We start from the raw sequence: 16,561 nt of genomic DNA on the forward strand, positions 1-16,561 counted from the left end.
CTGAGAGCTTATTATAGTTCACTGGCTTGAGGGCAGCCTTGCAGAGACCTGCCAGGAGGCAAGTCAAAAACCGGTCCTTAGCTAAAATCCTACCTGGGGTGTTATAGTCCCAGTGTGGTTACTGCTTGGGGACCACCTCGGGCCCCTGGAGGGTGTGTTGCATGAGTTTGGTGATGCTCCCAAACTCACCTGCGCTCTTCAGGAAGTAGGTTATTAGATAAGATCTTATAGATATCATGAAAGGTGAGATTATAAGCCTGGGTAACATATTGGAATTGTTTTATGAAAGTGGTAGAATTAGACATACGGGACCCCAGTTTTTGTTCTATATGGGAAAGTTCTGAGAGGGAGAAAGGAACGTGCACCCTAATCAATCCATCTACACCGGCCACCTCTCGCAATGGGAGAACTGCAGCTGATTTGGCTTGGTCAGGGTTGGGTTCCATAGCAGCACGTAAGCTTGTGAGACGAAGGGTAAAGGTGAGTGCCAGAGCTGAGTGACTGCTGTGGCCAGGCACCGGAGAGGAAGAATGGTCCAGCAGGCTGGGGACCTGTCAGTGGGGAGGGGAGGTAGAACTGAAGAGCAAGTGGAGGGAGGTGATGAGGCAGTGGGAAGTAAAGGAGCCGAAGTATCTGTCTGTTGAGGTCAGGATGGTGTGGATTCCTTAGTGGAATCCAGAGCAGTAGCTGAAGGAATCGGGGTAGGAACTGGAGGGACAGCAGTAGAAGCTAAAGGAACAGGGGTAGGGACTGGAGGAATTGGGGTAGGAGTTGAAGGAACGGGGGTAACTGCCTGCTGAGGGTCCAAAAGGTGGGGGTTCATTAGCTGGGTCCAGAGCAGAAGTGGAGGGTTCTTCTGGCTCAGATGGCATAGCCAAGAACATGTGAGCAGGCGAACAATTTGCAACGACAGAAGGCTTAGACTTAGAGATTAGATAGTAAAAAGTCTTGATGTAAGGAAACTTCTTCCATTTGCCCTTGTGCTGACAGCAGTTAGAAAGCCCCCATAAAATATTGGGATCAAAGGTGCTGTTAGGCGGCATCTAAATTGCCATCTAAATTGTAACAGGGCCATTTTTTTGAACAAAGATGGACGAGTGTGGGAATCTGTAGTAGGGCATTAAGGCCTGGGGTTTCAGGGCCTCTAAAAGGCATCCCAGGGGAGAAGCTGGATTAATGGGCTTGGATGGCTTGCTACCCATAGCTGAAACCGTGAAAACCCGTGAAAAACAGCAACACCACAAGGCCTATAGCGAGACGTCTCTCCACTATTGACAATGTGTAAATCAGTGGCGCAAACACCACAGGACCCATGGGAGAGCATCCCCTGTCCCCAGGTGGGGTGCAATAGCCTGACTGGATCCAGTCGGGGTGACTCAGAAGTCAGAGAGGCCAGAGGCCGCTCTGAGTGGCCTTTCATGGCAGGAGGAAAAAAGAAGAGAAAAGAAAAAAAAAAGAGAAAGAAGAATCTGAGGGACCCTGGGTCCCCAGTCATGGAAGGACCAGCTCCGGGCCATCCAAACACAGTTTTAGCTAAGGGAAGCAATTCAGAGATGAATGTCAGCAAAGGGCTCAACCATAGCCTTAAAGACCATGGTTGGAGGCTGCCCCCTCCCATTTCTAGAAACACCAGAATATTGCCAAGAGCTCAATGGTCTATTCCTCGGGTTCGGAGAAATGGTTAAGCTGACCAGAATAGGGGAAACTCACCCATTGAAGCCGGTGTTGTGCAGAGAAATTGCGCTCAGGCATATAGCACACGTGGTTGTTGTGGAAAAAAATACCTGGTTCCAGATCCTGACCCTGGGAGAGGGGCTCCGGGCAGGACAGCCTCCCGAGTCTCACGGCATAAATGAAATTAGAAGCCGGAAGTGAAGCCTTATTTGTGGCTGAATAGTTACGGTAGGGATGGTGCTTGTGGCTCCTGTAGAGGACTAGAGTTTGATTCCCAGCACCCACTCAACGACCTCCTGCAATTCCACCTCCAGGGGATCTGAAGCCTCTGGTCTCCATGGCACTCACAGAGCACTCACACATACACACACACACACACACACTCACACACACACACACATATCAACATGATATAGCTAAAAGAGAGAGGCCTCGATTTTTTTTTGTTCAGGGAGATACTATTTGAGAATTATTCCAGTGACCCCTTAGGGTAGTAAGTGGCAACTCCCTTCCTGGCTGCACTCACTGAATTGGGCAAGATACCATGTTCTTACAACATTCCTCAGCTTACTTGTAAGATTCGCTAGATTACTGCCATAGTAATCTGTTGAGACATACATTCCAAAGTGGTTTTTTTTTTTTTTTTGAGACAGGCTTTTTCTGTAGCTATAGAGCCTGATGTCCTGGAACTAGCTTTTATAGACCAGGCTGGCCTTGAACTCACAGAGATCCGCCTGCCTCTGCCTCCTGAGTACTGGGATTAAAGGCATGCACCACCACCGCCTGGCTCCATTCCAAAGGTTTTAACTAACAGGCAAAAGATGCACCAAGAATGTTAGAAACCAGTATCTGAGGTACTAGGGATGTGACTCAGTTGGTAGAACCCCTGCCTAGCGCTTGTGAAGCCCTGGTCTGAACCCCAGCCCCATTTAAACTGGGAACAAATGGATCAAAAGAGCCCTCAACTTTCCTGACATGTTACAGATATATCCCCAAAATAGTTCAGTAGAACTCCAGATTTGCTAAAAAGATCTTCCCAACTGGCAAGTCCTGTTCTTCAAGTGGCATAACTGATAGATTATGGGTTTGTCCCCTAAAGACATGGATCACTCTGCTACATCCACGGCTGTCTCGCCAGTGTAGCAGAAATGCTGACTGGATGGGCAAATATTGCCGGAAGGATCAGGATCCGTGCTTCTCGGAGTTGAGTCCTGGGCTGTCCCTTGGCAACCAGTTGTGGTGTAATGCTACCTGAGTTGCCATTTGTACTGACTCGACCTGACTGTACTTGGTGCTATATGTCTGTCTTTTCCCTTGTCTGTGTGTTTTTTGTGATCCTTGCATATTGCTAACAGATCAGACTATTCCAGGCAGTTGTGGATACAAAGAAGACTGCTGAGGACATTTTTGAGTTTTGCACCCCTATTCATTAAAGCCTTTAAAGAAATAGCCAGTTTTGGAAATAGGAAAGTCATCGTTAAAATAATTCCTTAATGATGTGGAGCAAAAGGAGTTGCTCTTATCAGGAGAAACCTTAGAAGCCTTCTGCAGGAAAACAGCTGCAGCAACACTAGATGTTTGCCTGAGAATTACGTGCGGGAGGCCTATGCAGCCTTCATTATGACCAGAACAAACCTAGGCTGATTACAACATCTGACCCTGAGAGTCGGGGAGGGAAGAAAGTTGAGATTTATGGTATGAAACCAGATTCAGACAAGTTTGAGATCATGTCTAAAATTTCCTAGCAGAAAGTTTTCCCAGGAAGATAGTGGCCTTCTCCTCTCACACTCCAAGATATTCTGAGCACAAGGTCACTTAGCCCTGCCAGCCGCCTGGTACAGACTGGGCGAAAGTCCTTGTGCCCAAGTCAAAACATTTTCAAAGATTCTTTTTGTAAACTAGTCTATGCTTTTTTTTACGATCTGATGATGTATGCCTTTGCCAAGTTCTTTGTTTGTAATAATATAAAAACCTCACACTGAATAAGTAAAACACAGCAGCATTTTCAAAATACATTGAGAGTAGCTGTCTGTCAAATTCCTCCGCCGTATCCTGAAATCTTCCGTCCTTCGCCCTGATTCCCTCACGGTCTGAGTGGCTCCCCTGAGCCGGTCCGTAGCATCACTCTAGGAAATCAGATTTCATAGACTGAAGAACTCAAGCCATGTTTCCTCCTAGAGAGGGAGAAATAAAATACACACGGGTCTTTATAGGGGAAAAAAACAAAACCCAAAATAAAGAAGCCCTAAGCATGTCTCTACGAAGCTTGGCCACAGGAATGACAGTGTGTCCCTCCATCTCTGCAGTCCCTGTCTGGGAATGACAGTCAGGTTCCAGTGTCTTCAACAAGATGCTCTCTCCTCTGCTGCTGGTTGCTATGTCTCTGTTTAACAGGAACCGCCCAATATTGCTCAAACACTGAAAGGCAAAGTTAGCCACCATATGGCAACTCCCCGAAGTGGTTCAAAAGAACCCCACATTATTTCAGAGAGCCAGAAGGCAGACAGGAAAGCAAAGCCTGGGGTGCTCCAGCTGGAGAGACACTCTCCAAGGACCCAGTTTTCTGGAGAATCGGGAAACAGAGTTGAAACTCATCTTCCTGCTTCACCAGGACAGTAAAGGCTGTTGAGCCCAAGGGAAGCGGGGAAAGGAAACTGTCGCTGGAGAAAACTGACCACAGAAGCTACTGGGAATTCCCCAGAATTCTCTGCATCCGGGGTCAGCTCACTTGGAGTGGCAGGCAATCCCAAAATGTATCTTTTGTCCCTTTACGGTCACTTTGTATCCAACTCGAGGGTCATAGACTGTCCCCTAATCCAGGCTCAGTCACCCATCCTTCATAGGTGAATTAAAAGAGCCAAATCAATAGTGGAGAGGGGATATTTATTCAATGTCTGCAGTAGAAAGGGGAACAAGATCCAGAGCACACTCACCAAGTCTGTCTTGGGATCCTGAAGGGAGGTTAAAGTTTAAATGAGAGCCAGAGGTTTGCAAGTTAAGCAGTTCCAGTCACGGTGTGGCCCCATGCCACCCACCCATCCTTGTCTGGGCTTCAGTCTCACTCAGCAAGGCTGTGAGAACTGTCCTGGAAACAGTGTTCCCCTCTGGCTGGGGTTGTTTTCTTCCCCCAGCATAAGATGCCTAGACAAATCCCCATTTCTTTGGGGTCCACTGTTTCCAAAGTCGGATAGTCCAATTGAGAGATATGAGTGCCCTTATAGAATGTCTTCCTTTCTGGCAGGCCAGTGTAAGGATTCACAAGGTAATGAGAGTGGGAAAGAACAAGCAGACACTGTGGAGACATTCCCATGGTGTGTGTGTGTGTGTGTGTGTGTGTGTGTGTGTGTGTGTGTGTGTGTGAAGGGAGGAGCCTCGGTGTTTTATCCCCTCCTGAAAGACTGATTTTAAAAGCTTCAAGAGGTCATATGGTCTTCCCAGGACTGTGGCTCTGAGATACTGGTGCTTAGACACTTGTCTGGGAGTTTGAATGCAATGTGTCCCCCAATAGTTCGTATGTTGGAAACTTGGTGCCCAGTCAGTAAATCCAACCACTGAGAAGTGACTGGACCCTGAAGGCTCTGACCATATCATGATTTAACCTTTGGATGGCTTCCAGAAAGGATCATTGGAAGGTGAAGCCTACTTCACTGGAGGTCACTGAAGGTGCAAACCCGCAAAGATCTATACCGTCTCCCAACACTTCCCACACACACCTCTCACCTCTCACCCTGCTTCCAGGCAGAAAGGAGGTTGAGGTGAGCAGCCTTCTCCACCCTGCCCTGCAGCCTTGGTGTTCTGCATTAGCCCAGGTCTAGAGAGCTGGAGCCAGTGGGCCACCATGGACTGTGATCTCTGAGCCCAGGAACCAAATAAACACTTCTCCTTTTGTTTCCCTTGGGTGTTTGTTGAAACAACAAAAATCTAATTAACTTCTTAACTTTGGCCTCTTACATTGTAAAGAAGGAAGGAAGGGAGGGAAAGGGAAGAGTGAAGAAAAAAGAAAGAAGGGGAAGGGAGGGGAGGGAGGGGAGAGACCATTTGAGCCAAAGTGTTGGAGTGGGGCTCCAGCAGAGGGTGTTGGAGTAGAGGAAGAAGCATGAGGAAGGTCCCAGAATGGAAGAGCCCAGGCTGATTGCAGGTGTTAATCCCACAGCAGGGAGGAGAAAGACCACAAATCACAGTCAAGTTAATTAAAGCAAGTTTTTTAATTTGTTTACGTGGGCTGTCTCTCCTTAAGTCAGGGTTCAAGAGATCAGCTTTGGACATCGGGAAAACAAGGCTTTGATAGCTCAGGAGTAGGGGGTTTCTAAGTGGGAGATCTGGCAGGAAAATAGGCAGGGTTACAGGAGCAAAAGACATGGCTGCAAGGTGGTCATAACACCTTTTTAAAATAAAGGCATGGTTGCCATTTCCCAGACGGGCAGTACAGAACCATTTGTAGCTAAGGTTACAGGTGGGACATAGCCCAATCCTTGAGAAACAGAGATTTAACCATAACCAGGAATGAACCTGGTTTGTCTTTACCATGAGATGACTTTCAGGCACAAGATGGAGGCAGTCTGGTTCATCACAGGCTGGACACACAGGGAAGCTAGGGGCAGGCGAGAGGTACAGGTTCCATTGTGCTTGAACGTGTTGACCTTTAGGCACCCTGATACATACAGAAAAAGGGGGGCTGGTCCCTTGGTGCTATCAGATGAAGACAAAACTTGTCCTGTGTCTAAACACAGAGAGGCTCTTGCGAGCACAGATCCTGTGAGCCCTGAACCTGCAGCAGGTGACTCTTGTCACATGACGAATGTGAATGGGGCTTAGGATACAGACCTTGGCCACCAGAAGCCACATCTCCTGGTTGGCCAAAGGGCACACTGTCAGTGTGGTGGTAAAGTATTGGTCATTGTTTAAACACCATTCTGCTTCTTTGGCCTGCTTCAGATGCCAGAGACGGCAAGTCTGAGGCTGCCCATCACAGTCACCTCATGAGGAGGGACCAATCGCTCTCCTCAGGCATTGGGAGCTCCTGGGCACCAGCTGAGTCATTTGAAGCTGGCCCTCAGGGTCAACATCGGTCAGACCTCACATGCACCATCGGTCAGACCTCACATGCACCGTGCTTCTTACTGCTTGCTTTACATGTTATCGTTTTTAACCGTGCATGTACAATGGGGACTGAGGTTCAAATGCCACCATATGTGTGGAGGTCAAAGGACTATCTGAACAAGTCAGCTCTCTTCTCCTACCACGTGGGTCCTAGGGACAAATGGGTTGTCAGGCTAATGGCAACCCCGTTCACTTTACCTGCTGAGTTGTCCTACTGTCCTCATTCTGCTTGCTTTTTGCTTATGTTTATTCTTCCCCTGACAATCCTGAAGCTCTCCACATAGAGGACTTAGGATGTTGGTTCCTCTTCCTTCCCCACGTGGGCCATACTGAACACATTACTTCCTTGCCTTGTCATCTGTCTCTCAAGGAGGCAGGTGTCTAGATCTAATGTTCTGGGACCCTCAGAGTCAGACCTCCAGCCCAGAAATCTGACGACATCCTGAATGGGCTAAAAGAAGTAGACAAATCTGGGCAGAGAGGAGTCCATTGGCATTGGCCACAGGAGGATTGTGATCACAAACAGTGTGGCCTATTTCACAGTGGGTATGTCCATCAGACTTCTCCATGGCTCAGGGAAGAGGCCTGCCAGATGGCCACATTCTCTGAACAATCTCTGCTCTCTCCCAGAGCTCTAAGATTTGCATTTCTGACCCCTATGACTCAGAAAACTAGATGGAAAATAAGGGGGTGTCCTTGGTCTTGTTTGGTGGGTGGGAAGGCCAACTGTAGGAGGAGCACAGCCCCAGGGAGCACCCCTGAAGGGTGGGGATTTGAGGCCCAGGTGGAGCAAGAAGAGTTGGAGTGCTCCACCCACGTAGTGGAATACCATTCAGCCTTTAAAAGGCAGGACATGTAGCCAGGCACTGGAGGCAAACACCTTTAATCCCAGCACTTGGGAGGCAGAGGCAGGTGGATCTCTGTGAGTTCGAGGCCAGCCTGGTCTGCAGAGTGAGTTCTAGGACAGTCAAGGCTACACAGAGAAACCCTGTCTCAAAAAAACAAAATAAATAAAAAATAAAAATAAATAAAAGAAGACTAGACATGAGGAAAGGCAGTGTGTAGGAGAAGGACAATCATGAAGGAGGACGTAAGCTAAATGTTTTCCTAGTTTCAATTTCATCACAGGTTTTTATTTGGTTGGTTAGCTTTTGTGGCAGTATTTGAATTCAGCTTTCTATGTACTGAAGTAGCAAGACCCACCTTTGCACTCCAAAAGAAGACAAGTGTTAGTCCTTTGAGGCAGCGACTGTGAAAGCTGCACTTTTTTTTTTAGATTTTATCTATTTATTATGTATACAACATTTTGCCTCCATGTCTGCCTGCAGGCCAGAAGAGGGCACAGATCTCATTACAGATGGTTGTGAGTCACCACATGGTTGCTGGGAATTGAACTCAGGACCTCTGGAAGAGCAGCCAGAGCTCTTAACCACTGAGCCATCTCCCCAGCCCTGCACTTTCTTTAGAATTCCACTGACCAGTAGTGCAGCAAGAACGAGACACACTTTGTCACTGAATACATTTACTGAATTGACCCATTAAGAAAAAGTGACCTTTAAAAAAAAAGTCTGAGTTAGGCCTGGTGGCACATGCCTTTAGTCCTAGTTCTTGGGAGGCAGAGGTAGGTGGATCTCTATGAGTTTGAGGCCAGCCTAATTCACAAAGTGGGTTCCAGGACATCCAGGGTTGTTACACAGAGAAACCTTGCCTCGAAAGGAAGGAAGGAAGGAAGGAAGGAAGGAAGGAAGAAAAAAAGAAATAAATAGAAGTTTGTTCTTGCCAAGTATGGTGGTTCATGCCTTTAATTCCAACACTTGGGAGGCAGAGACAGGCATAACTCTGAGTGTGAGGTCAGCCTGGTCCAGACAGCCAGGGTTACACAGAGAAACCCTGTCTTGAAAAAAAACAAAAATCAATCAAAACAAACAAACAAAAAAGTTTGTTCTTGGGGGATGGATTTTGTAAATCCCCTACCACATTTTAAAAAGGTACATATATATGTGTATATGTGTGTGTGTGTGTGTATTTCACTCTGTGTCTAAACTATATAGAGAATATCTTAATATATAGCATATATATTCCATACCTGTAGAAAGAATATCTTAATACATAGTGTATATATATATATGAATATCTTAATATATAGTACATAAAGTATTGGAGAGAGAGAGAGAAAGAGAGAGAGAGAGAGAGAGAGAGAGAGAGAGAGAGAGAGAGAGATTTTCTGTGTACCCAAAAAGGCCAGAAGTAGGCAGAAGATACCCTGGAGCTGGAGTTACAGATGGTTGTGAGCCACCTGATGTGGATGTGGAAACCGAATTTGAATCCTCTGGAGGAACAAGGACTCTTAACAGTGGCATGATCTCTCCAGCCCCTAAATTATGGCATCTTCATTTGTTGTCGATGTTGGGAATGGCAAGTACCAGCGGTCAAAGGAGCGAATAGCCTCCTGAAGGTTGTCCTATGACCTCCACACTTGAGATGGGGCCCATGTGTGTCTGCATTCACACACACACAACAATAATGAATCTGGTGATGATGATGATGATGTAAGGAATGGAGATGCGAGCCTATTCTCCCTTACTCCAGTTCTCCGGGGATGCAGGTGAGGGGATCAGGAATCTAAGGTCAATCCTCAATTACATAGAGAGTTCAAAGCTAGACTGGGCTACCTGAGAGTCTGTCTAAACCAAAGGAAGGACGTTGTACATTGTACACAGCTCAGGACATCATGCTGAATAAGCCAATCAGATACACACATGTGAGCCCACCGGCACAAGTGAGGATTATTATCGTGGCCTGCTAGGGCGGGTTCTTCTGTAGTAAGAACAGTGACTCTTGACCCTGGCTGACCTGGAGTGACTCCTCTGCCAACACAGCAGTTGGCCGCTCTGAGAGAAAGTACTAAGGCAAACAATTCTGCCCTGATGGTGTGTGAGTGAACATTATCTGTCCAGCACTGGCTGATCAATCTCTTATCCACACAAACACAGAATGATCACCAATGGACACATCACACTGAATCCCATCAAAGCCACTGTAGCGAAATCGGAAGCTTGCAACACACAGGCAGATGACTTAGTCCTTCACCTGGGCGAAGGAGGGCTGCTAAACACTGGGGTAAGGCAGTATCCACCCACCCTGCATGCAGAGTGTATGTCAAGGATGGGCCGGTGATGAGCTTAATTTTGTATAGCACTCTCTCTATGGTCGGAGCTCCGTATTTGAAGTTCTCTCTTCTGCCAGAACCTGCTGGGTACCTTGGCAGCCAGTGTGGGAACAGCTTGGGGCTGGTTGATAAGGTCAACCAATCTGACCAGCTGAGGGCTGAGTGAGGTCAGCTGCTTGTATCAGTTCATCCTGTGGTTTAGGAAAGCCTCAGGGCCCCCGAGAGTCGTTTTCACCCTCTCTTAGCTGTTCTGTTGTTTTGTTTTCTTGAGACAGAGTTTCTCTCTGTAGCCCTGGCTGTCTTGGAACTTTCTCTGTATTGGGAGCTGCTGAGTACCGGCTTCAGTGCTCTCTCAGGGTTCAGAACAGGACTTGTACAACAAGTGAAAACGGACTTGGGAACGGGATCTGAGGGGTAGAACGACATGATTGGTGTAGGCATGTGTTTCCTGCATGTTTCTTATTTCTTGGGGGAAGATAGAAGAAGGGAAAAGCAGCAGCAGCAGCATAGGGGCATTAGATATAAGGTATAAGGGGTAAGGATAAAAAAGGGTAAGGGATAAGGCATAAGGCATACGGTTTAAAAAAAAAAAAAAAGGTGATCTCCACAAAGCCTTCAGTTTATACAGGCATACAGACAAGTTAGCAAGTCCAGTAGGCAATAACAATAGTATCAAGCATGCTTTTACACAGAGTCACGAGAGCCTGTGGATCTGCCAAGGAGGTGCTTTACATCTCAGAGGGGGCATGGCTGCAGCTGGGAACACAACCCCCTGCGGTTGGTAGCTATACTAACTTGTGGGGCTTGATTTTTCATTAGCATCTAGCTGGTTGAGTTAGGACTCTCTTCTGGGGACCTTGCTTTTGATCCAGCAGGGTGCCCAGGTGAGAATTTTTCTCTCAGAAGCTAGTTTTAGCAACTCAGGCCTTTTTTTCTGTATAAGCAGTTAATTTCCTGGGCTGCCTTGAAACCAAGGTAAAGGGTAATGCAGAATGTTAGTAGCCTGTTTGGTCAGAGACCAGTAAATTACACCTTTCTGAGTCTGCTATTAGAGCAGACATATTACCTCCTTTCTTATCAGTGACTACTGTCAAGAAAGAAAGTCTGTGGGGGACTATTTTTCTGTAGATTTGGGCTACGAGAAAAGGACTTGACTGAATCCTTTTCCCACCATGGCTTCCTGGTGTGGGGGGAGGTACCCAGTTGCCCTACAGGAGGAAAAGTCGGTTTATACACTGCTGAGATACTATAGAAGGGAGAAATACCTTGATTTCACAAGATTTCTTCAGAATTGACAGTGACTTATCCAAGAGGAGAGATGTCTGCAAAAAACGGGTTACTCCAAGCGGAGTGTTAGTATAAACTTCCTGTGGATAGTCCGATAGATCTGTCAGCTGTAATACTGTGGGCTCACCGCAGCTCTGTAGACTAGGTTGGCCTCACACTCACAGAGGTCCACCTGCCTCTGCTTCCCAAGTGCTGGGATTAAAGGTGTGTGCCATCATGCCCGAGCATCTTAGTTGTTCTGTAACTTATGTTTCATGAGTTTGATAAGTAGTGTTTAAGACTGAAATGGGCCTAGAGAGAAGCCTCAGCTGTTAAGTCCTCCGGCTGCTCCTTTCTCAGCATCCACACGGTGACTCACAATAGTCTATAACTCTAGTCGCAGGGGGTCCAACACCTTCTTCTGGTAGATGCCTTCTTCATAGGCATAAATGAAAACACCAAAACATTGGGGTGGAGTGAAGTACTCCTGATGGGCAAGACTGCAGTTACCAAGCAAGGTCAAGAGAAAGCAGGGAAACTGAGGAACTGGCAGATTGGTTGGTATTCAATAATCTCTGCTATCGTGGAAAGACAGCCAATGTCTGCTATGTTAATGTCACAGTAGTCTACAGAAGTGAAACAGGTCAGTCAGATTCGTGGAAATCCGACTGCAGAGTGATGATTGGTGTGGGAGTGGTGGAGAATGGATTGTTGGTAGGGACAGAGTCGATGCATGAAGCGGAAAGAGTGCTCGGGAGGGATGGAGGGTACGTAGGTGATGGCTGTGCCGGAATGGACTCACTGGAACTGAGAGCTACATTCAGGAAAGGTTAAAAGGAGACAAAAGAGTGAATGGCTGCCAGGGCCAGTGACAAAGTTCATGGAACAGGTGAGGAGGTGAGACAAAGCGGACCAACGGCTGGACTCCCATACTGAGGCATCACTGGGGACCTGAAGAAGTTGGGTAAGGAGTGAGGAGACAAGCAGCCAATCTGAAACTGAACTGTGCGGAGGACATCAGGGCGCCGACTCAGGTCACAGTTGCCCTGACTTACCCACCCATCCCAACACAATTCTATCCCATTTTTGCCCTGGGTTGAGTCAAGCCTGCCTCCCACTTGAAGAAAATCTCCCTGGGATGATTCAGATATCTAGCAAGCTGGCAGAGAACTGATAGCCTCCAGGCAGTCAGGTCCTGGGTGCAGGGTTGAGAAACTGGGTGAAGGATGCTGGCATTCCTGTATCCGGTAGGGTTGAGTGGGGCAGTGGTGTCCTCAGAAGCCTCTCATCACCATCTGGACCCTGTGTGGTCAGAGCAAGCAGTTCACTGTATATTTCCAGTCCTGTTAACATGAAATTCAGCATCTACCTTCCTCCTTCTGAAGGCGTGTACAGCATACAGCACTTCTGATCTCCCTCCTTCCTTTTTGCATTGATGAAGAGTAAACCCAGGGCTCACATACACACGGCAAGTGCCATACCCTCAGCACACAGTCAGTTCTGATTTCCCCTGGTGAAAATTAGCCAATTCCAAATCAATACGCAGTTACATTTCTGCAAACCTCTTGTTGCAAACCTCCTTTGATGCATCTATTTTTTTTTTTTGCTGTTCCTTTTGCATTCTCTCTCCTTTAAATATGTTTTTCTGGTTTTGTTTGTTTGTTGACAGGGTATCATGAAGCTCCCAGGTAGTTGAAGATGATCTTAAACTTTTGATTTCCCCACCCATTTAAATGCATCCTTTCTATAAGACACACCCCAGGATCCCTGATCCAGGGAACCCTAGGCAGAGTTTCAGATATGGAACAATTCACTTATAACAGTCAAAACACTTAAAAGAATGTCCTCAGTGTGAAAAATGGCAGTTACCAGTCCAGAAGGACACCGTTTATAACCAGAGAACCAAACAAGAAGGCTTGCTACTTGCCTTCATCCAGAGATGGACGTCTGTATTGAAAAGCTCACATTCATACTCATCTTTGTGCATGTCCACAGATAACTCACAAGTGATGGCTTGCGAGTTATAATTAAATTTAAGCAAATAGGCCATAAAACATACAAAAATCCATGACTACTAAAGGAGTCACAGTGACTTTGTTTGCTTCTGAGCTGTTGTCAATCTCTGGGCCAGTGACTTGGATATCTCCTGCTGGGTGATATTAACCTCTGATAGGATCTCTTGGAGACGTGCTATAGGCTAAAAATCTGCCCCTGACATTTGCAAGGCCCTGAGCAAGGTGTCAGCTATCCCAGAGGTCTGGACTGAAGGATTCCCGGAGGCAGGAAAAATCCAGGAAGTGCCTTCATGTCTTGTCAGCTCCTTGTCCAGTGGCTGTGACAAACTAACTGATAAAAGCGACCTAAGGACAGAAAGGTTTATTCTGATTGTTTATTGCATTGTGTGTGGGAGGCGGAGGAAGAGAACGCAGCGGACAACTAGCCAGAGCCATTCCTCTTCTCCCTCTGAAGGATCCTAGCATGGAAGGCAGGTCATCATCCTTGGCAGTAAGCCTCCTTATCTGTTGAGCCACTTGCTGGCCAAGGACTTGTTTATTTCAGCAGTCTTAGGTATTCATCTCTGTGGTAAGGCAGGGCAGTGGGAGCAGGAAGCAGCCGATGGCATCACACACAACCAGGAAGCAGAGAGAGCTGAATGCTGGTCCTCAGTTGCCTTCCTCCTTTGCAATCTGGATCATCAGAAGGGCACCCCGGGACACCGTGGGTTGGTGGCACCCACATTTGGTCTTGGTTGTCCCTCCCCCAGACATGGTCAGAGAAATGGCACCTAGGTGGTTTCAAATCTGTGCAAGTTGAAAAGCAAGGTTAACCGCCATAGGCATCTGAAAGTTTGTAGGAAAATAGTGTTGTTGTTTTGTTTTCTTGTTGGTTTAAGTCTCTCCAATAAGCTACACAAACTCTTTGTTTTGTTTTGTTTTCTTTTATTATTTTTCGAGACAGAGTTTCTCTGGGTAGCCCTGACTGTCCTGGAACTTGCTCTGTAGACCAGGCTGGCCTCGGACTCACGGGTAATTCAAACTTTTATTTTTAAAAGATATGCTTATTTTTTATTTATGTTTGTGTGAATCTGCACAAGTATATCTTCATGTGCATAACGGAGCCCTGGGAGGCCAGACGAGGGTGTTGGATTCCCTGGAACTGGAATCAAAATGGCTGTAAATTGCCAGGTGAGTGCTGGGAACTGAACCTCTGTCCCCTGCAAGAGCAGTAAGTGCTCTTAATAGCTGAAGCATCTCTGTAGCCCCCCCAAAAATGAAGTTTAAGCATAAATTATTTAATGTAACTGAATATTAAAATCTTAATTATTTTTATCAAAATAAAAGTCCGTTCAAGCCCATTGTGTCTTCTCTTTCCTAGGCATTTAGTTTTTATAGTGAAGGTGTCGTGGTTGCTGTAATTACCTCATGGACTCAAAGGCAATATGAACTGCTCTATAGAAAAGAATACCCAGCTCTTGCCAGTCAATCCCACAGTGTATTTTGAGTTAAACACCAGAGCAGTGGGGAAGCAAATGCCTTTTCTCTTGGGAAAGAACCCTTCATTATTCAAGCTTGGACAGCCTCTCTGTTATCATGGGGATCTGACACCCCATCCTGCAGAGCAGTGTGTGTGTGTGTGTGTGTGTGTGTGTGTGTGTGTGTGTGTGTGTGTGACGGGGTAGGGAGAGGGAGAGAGAGAAAGAGAGTTCAGCAGGGCACAGCCACAGGTCCTCTTACCATGGGCAGAGTTGTCGCTTGCTTGTTTGAGTGAACAGATGGTGAAATATGGAGAAACTCCCTAAGGCCAGAATGGGGAGCTGAGCACAGGAGATGAGTCAGCCTGTGCAAGGGCCAGAGGAGAAGTATGGGCGTAAGGCAGACCCAGAGACTGGGATGGGGACAAAGGTGCTCCTAGCAGGATGTTAGCAGCTGTCTTCACGCTTAGCCTCACAATGAACCACACACATCTGCTTTTCCTCCCTAGGACGGGGAAGCAGACCAAAGCTCTGGGTGAATAAATGGTGCTCATCAGGTGTGAGGCAGAGAGCTCCTCTGTGTCAGCACACGATAGCCAAGAGGGCAGCGAGAGGCGAACAGGCCCTTACATTTTTCTACAAGTTAGAAAGGAGATCAAAAGAGGGATGTGGACAAAAGTACACGTGAGTCACGAGAAAGGATGCAAAACTATTTTTTTTTCTAGTTTCAACTCTGTCAAAGTTTCCCCCCTTCACATTGGGCATGGAACTTCAACTCTCTGGGTACTGAAGTACCAAAGAACCATTTTTGCATTGCAAAAGATTCCAGCCTGTGTTCTGCCTTTGAGCAGTGACTGAATGGGGATATCTTTTTAATACCTGACCATTGGGGGAGTAGGAATTAGATACCACTAATCACTGAACACATTTTTCAGGTTGACCCACTTCAAAAAAGTATTTTTAAAAGAAATTTGTTCTGTGGAGTGAGGGGTTTTATAACTTAAACTTTTTCTCTTTTTCCTTCTGCTTAACACTGTATCAAATTATCCTACTATAGGGCTGGAGAGATGGCTCAGTGCTTAAGAGCACATGCAGCTCCTCCAGAGAACCTGGGTTCGATTCCCACCATCCACATAGTGGTTCATGACTGTCTGTAACTCCAAGTTCCAGGGGCGCCAATGCCCTTTTCCAGATATGCATGCAGCCAATGAGTACACAGAAAATATTAAAAATAAAATTTAAATAATAGAGTAATATGCAAATTGTATTGCTATACATAAAATAAAACAAAATATGACTTTTAGAATCTAAGCCCACTGGCCAAAGATACTTTGTGTCAGAAGCCTGAACAGGCACAGTCAGGGCCAGAAATCATCTAGCTTCTAGTTCCCCCAACTCTTGCCTTTATTGACACCTGCCAATCTCAGTTTTTATTTTGAAGTGCCACTTTGACATGGAAACTTCAGGCCCTGCCAGGTGGTGCCATCCTGTTATCCTAGTTACTTATGAGGCTGAGGCAAGAGGGGCAGAAGTCCAGGCTGGGGTAAAGACTGAATTGAAAGCCAACCGAGTAACTGAAGGAGACAGCATGTCCTAAGAAAGAAAAGGCTGGGAGTGTGGTGGTTAGAGCATTTGCCTAGCACGCAGAAGGCCCCTGGTTCAGCTCCTAGTACTGTAAAATTAAACAAGGGACTGGAGAGATGGTCCGACGTTTGAAAGCACAAATACTCTAACTGGAGTTCAATTCCAAGCACCCATCTGATGGCTCACAACTGTCTGTAACTCCAGTTCCAGGGGCTCTAACATCCTCTTCTGGCTTCCATGGACACTGCATACCCCTGGCGTACAGATATACATGCAAGCGGAATACTCATGCACAT

The sequence above is a fragment of the Myodes glareolus genome, chromosome 19, assembly GCF_982192425.1.
Source record: "Myodes glareolus chromosome 19, mMyoGla1.1, whole genome shotgun sequence".
Classification (NCBI taxonomy): Eukaryota; Metazoa; Chordata; class Mammalia; order Rodentia; family Cricetidae; genus Myodes; species Myodes glareolus.